Source organism: Dipodomys ordii, unplaced genomic scaffold, assembly GCF_000151885.1.
Source record: "Dipodomys ordii isolate 6190 unplaced genomic scaffold, Dord_2.0 Scaffold3567, whole genome shotgun sequence".
In the NCBI taxonomy this organism is placed as follows: domain Eukaryota; kingdom Metazoa; phylum Chordata; class Mammalia; order Rodentia; family Heteromyidae; genus Dipodomys; species Dipodomys ordii.
Genome location: NW_012270782.1, coordinates 2,194 through 7,333, shown reverse-complemented (window position 1 = coordinate 7,333; position 5,140 = coordinate 2,194). Strand labels below are relative to the sequence as shown.

Below are 5,140 nucleotides of genomic sequence, written 5' to 3'. Positions count from 1 at the left end.
GGCTGGCTTTGAATGGTGATCCTCAGATCTCAGCCTCCTGAGTAGCTAGGATTACAGGCGTGAGCCACCAGGGCAGGCAACATTCAGCTTTTGAAAGACATTTATTTTTAGTTTTTTTTCTATTATAAATGAGTATGGTATGTTTGTGTGGTTTTATTTGAACATATTTTCATTTCTCAGGGATAAATATATGTACAAGTAAACAAATGCTGTGCTGTATGTTTTATGCACAACTGCCTGGAATATTTTTCAGTGTGGCTCTACTTTAAATACCCATCAGCAGTGTAAGTGATCTGACTTCTCTTACAGCCTAGCAAATACTAAATTATATTTATCTTTTTATCTTTTGTCTAGAAATGGATGTTTTGTGTGTATATGTGTTAGTTGTGGGGCTTGAACTCTGGTCCTGAGCCCTGTCCTTGAGCTCTTTAGCTCAAGGGGCGTGCTCCACCATTTGAGCCACAGAGCCACTTCAGGTTTTCTGATGGTTAATTGGAGATAAGAGTCTCCCGCACTTTTCCTGCCTGCCTTTCCCTGCCTGCCCCTGGGCTGGCTGGGAACCAGATCTTAGATTTCAGCCTCCTGAGTTGGTAGGATTACAGGCATGATCCACTGGTGCCCACCCTTTGTTTGAATTTTAAGGACCTCTTAGGTAAAATACACAGGCAACAGATAAGTAATAAGTAAAGTCAAAACAAGAACAAAGGTAGTGTGATAACGAAGAGATGGACAGAACTCTATGTGCTTTCAAAATTGGAAAGTGGGCTGGGAAGGTGGCTCAGTGGTAGAGTGCTTGCCTTGCATGCATGAGCCCCAAAGCCAGACGTGGTGCTGTGGCTCAAGTGGTAAGAGTGCTAGCCTTGAGCTGAAGAGCTGAGGGACAGCGCCCAGGCCCAGAGTTCAGGCCCCACAACTGGACCAAAAAAAAAAGGAAAGTACATGAAAGCTTGAGACTAAGGAAACCATTAAGTTACTACTGTTTATGATTGGTAGTTAAGAGTTTTACAATGGTTTTTATTATGCATATTCAGCTAGGTAGCCAGCGTACTGTTCATTTAAGATGGCTGTTCACACATATAATGTAATTTGAGCAACTCTGCACTATTACATACCAGATTAAAAATCATGACATACTTGAAGATAAAGCATTTTCATTTGAGGTATACAATTACAGGCATTTAGTTTTCATGAGTTTTAAGATGACATGTTAAGGATGAATATACTTCAGAAAATTACATTTCAATTTATATTGTATTTCTATATTTTCACACACTTCTGTGCATTGACATTCATATAAAGGACAGCACATTCATAACGGTCCAAATGCAAATCACAATGAACTCTACGCTTTGTTAAAGTATTGCAGTCTTTTACTGTATATAGTTATAACCAAAGACAAAATGAGCTCTTCAATGGCAGTTTACTTGAATTTATTATAATTCAGAAAGTAACATTAAAATAATCATATGAAGCAGATAATACGCCTTTGAAATGTTAAATACTTTTGTTCTTTATTTACAATTTTTACTTTTCAGATTAATAGTTATTAATCTGGTTTTTTAATATATTTTGTCTATAAAAATAAAATGTCATTATTTCTAAGTTTTGTTCTCCAAATAAAGTCATTATTACCTTTATATAGTAGGAAGTTACTGAATTATAAGTTTAAAATCAGTGGAACAAATCACATCTATAGAAGGTGATGTAACCATAATTTCAGGTTAGATAAGTAAAGATTAGAATACAGTACAGTATCAGCCATATATAGGAGGTAGAATTTTCAATCACAGTTTTATAGAAAAGATGCAGTAGTTTATATCTGTACCCTGTTTTTAACAGAAGGGAAAACAGAAGGCTCTTGTGACAGTGATTTTACTGCCTGTGCTGCAAGACTTTCCTAGTCATTTGAGACATTTTCTTAGGCAATTAAGGTAACTCATAATAGATATTTATCTCATTTTTATTTTTATTTTTTTTTGGGGGGGGTCCAGTCATGGAGCCTGAACTCTGGGCCTGGGTGCTGTCTCTCAGCTCTTCAGCTCAAGGCTAGCGCTCTACCACTTGAGCCACAGCGCCACTTCTGGTTTTCTAGTGTTTTATAAGAGATAAGAGTGTTACACGGAGTTTCCTGCCCGGGCTGGCTTTGAACAGTGATCCTCAGATCTCAGCCTCCTGAGTAGCTAGGATTACAGGCGTGAGCCATCAGGGCCCGGCTTATTTTGTCCTTTGTACTGGCTGCATAGTATTCCATTGTATATAGATACCACAATTTATGGATCCATTATCTATAGTGGGGCATCTGGGCTGTTTACATATTTTAGCTATTGTGAACAGTGCAGCAGTGAACATGGAAGTGCATGTGTCCTTGTCATATCATGGTTCCTGTTGCTCAGGGTAGCTGCCTAGGATTGGTAATGGCTGGGTCATAAGGGAGGTCTATGTTTAGTTTTCTGAGGAACCTCCAGACTGCTTTCCAGAGTGGTTGTATTAGTTTACATTCCCACCAGCAATGCAGTAGGGTTTCTCCACATCCCCTGCCAACATTTGTTGTTGTCTGAATTTAGGATACAGGCCATTCTGACTGGAGTATCTTAGGGTTTTTATTTACATTTCCTTTAGGCCAGGGATGTACATTTTCTCATGTTTTCTTTTCTTTTCTTTTTTTTTTTTTTGTCTTTTTCTCTCTTGAGTGAAGTCTCTTTAGTTCCCTTGCCGATTTAATGATTGGTTTGTTAAGATTTGGGGTCTTAGTTTTTTAAGTTCCCTGTATATAATAGGTATTAGGCCTTTGTCTGATATATTGCTGGTAAATATCTCAGTTGTTGGTAACTTTCTTTAGCTGTGCAGAAACTTTTTAAGGCAGTCCTATTTGTCTAGTCTCCAATTTGTTGTTACCATGAGACTCAGTTCTGGAAGGTCCTACCTGTGCCATGCCAATAAATCCTAGTGTCTCTCCTACTCTGTCCTGTAGTAGTTTCAGAGTTTCAGGTTTGATGTTGAGGTCTTTAATCCATTGAGATGATGTTAGTGCATGGTGATAGGCTGGGGCTCACTTCGTTTTCTGCATGCCCAGTTCCCAGCATAAGTAATTGAAGAGGCTATTTTTTCTACTGTAAGTCTTTTGCTCCTTTGTCAAATACTCTTAAGTATGTGGTTTTATTTCTGGGTCTTCTAATCTATTCCATTGGTCTTTGGGTCTATTTTTTTTACCAAACACATGGACTTTTATTGGATCAGAAATTTCTCGTAGTGTATGTGGACAGTACCCTCTTTATAAAGCACCAATTCCTTCCCAGGGGGCCTTTTGCTGGCTGTCTGAGTGGAGCCATCAGCTCTCCCCAGATGGGCTTGAGAGATGCCCAAGGTTGGATAACGCTCAGGGCTCAGGTTTAATAACACCTTTTCCAACCCCTCTCCCCGCCCTTCCCCATCCATCCCACATAGGTCTCAAGGCTAACAGGTAACTCGCCCCTCCCTATCCCCAGCAAACCCTAGGAAACTCGATTCTTTCACAGCTCCTCCTTCTCAGCCCCCTTCTTCTGGAAGGCAGTTAGGATGTTTAAGCTCTTCTGGAGCTCATCTTGTTCTTCTCAATCAGCTTGGTGATCCGGGTCTTCTCAGACCTGGGAAGTCCTCATCTTGGTCTAACACCTTCCCCATGACTTTTAGATACTGTTCAGCCCACTTCTTCTCAGTCTCCCTTACACTTGAGAGGTTGTCCTGCCTGTTTTAAGAGGGCCTGGCGAGCCTCCATGCTGGAGGCCCCGATGAACTCTCCCGCCTAGGGTATCACACAGGTAGGCAACCAGGCATACCCAGGTAGATCCCTTGCCCTTTTAGCCAGCGCTGGATGGCTCCAACTTTTACCACCCCACTATAGGGAGCTGCTTTGTCAAAGTCCCCATCCCGGAAGAGGTAGAAAACTGAGTAGCTCTCCTTGTCTAGTTTGTATTTCTCACTCAGCTCCAAGTGCAGCTTGTCACCCACCTCTGCCACCAAGAGATCATCACTGGAGGCTGAGTTTTCAGCCAGGCGCTTGAACTCATCCTGCTTCTCACTGTAGGGGTAACTGGTTGTCGAACTCCACCAAGACGAACTTGCTTTTGGGAATGACCTTATAGAAAGTGATCGTGTCCAGGGGAAGGGCGCCCTTGGTGTGCAGGCTGTTGCCGTCCTGCCCAGCGGAGAGGAGTAGGAGTCCCAAGAGGAGGGGATGCAGTGGGGAGAGAAGGGCGTTTGGGTCATGGCGGCAGCCAGAACGCTGGATTCCGGGAGCCGGTGGTGGGAAACCTCGGTCTTTGGGTCTATTTTTGTGCCAATACAATGCTGTTTTTGTTATGACTCTATAGTAGATGCTTGAAATCTGGTATTGTGATACTCCCTACATTGCTTCTTTTGCTTAGAATTGCTTTGACTATTCTAGGTCTTTTGCTATTCTACATGAATTTATGGATTTGTTTCTCTATTTCAGTAATGAAATGACTAAACTTAAAATACATCCATGATATGCTTTGTGGTGATGAAAAGAACTTGGGGGAACTGGTTATTACTACTTCCGCATGCTGGACAAGGACTATACCATTAAGTTATACCCCTGTTTCTCACTCCAAGAGTTAACTACTATTACATGAAACAATTTGGATCTGAAAGGAATGTTCAGGGATTTAAAAGCTAATCTCAAGCCTGGCCTCATTGGCTCACGCCTGTAATCCTAGCTACTCAGGAGGCTGAGATCTGAGGATCAAGGTTCAAAGCCAGCCTGGGCAGGAAAGTCCATGAAACTCTTATATCCAATAAACTAATAGAAAACCAGAAGTGGGGCTGTGGCTCAAGCAGTAGAACCCTTGTCTTGAGCTGAAGAACTGAGGGATAGTGCCTAAGCCCAGAGTTCAAGCCCCAAGACCAACCAAAAAAAAAAAAAAGCTAATCTCAAAAGTTCATACACAGGCTGGGAACATGGCTTAGTGGTAGAGTGCTTGCCTAGCATGCATGAAGCCCAGGGTTTGATTCCTCAGTACCACATTTACAGAAAAAGCTGGAGGGGGTGCTATGGCTCAAGTGGTAGAATGCTAGCCTTGAGCAAAAGCAGCCTCAGGGACAGTACCCAGGCCCCAATTCAAGCCCTAGGACAGGCAAAAAA

At 42.0% G+C, this 5,140-nt stretch overlaps 1 pseudogene; it reads right to left on the bottom strand.

Moving 5' to 3' along the window:
- Positions 1–3,229: 3,229 nt before the first annotated feature.
- LOC106002131 lies at positions 3,230–4,304 on the bottom strand (annotated as a pseudogene).
- Between the last annotated feature and the right edge of the window lie 836 nt (positions 4,305–5,140).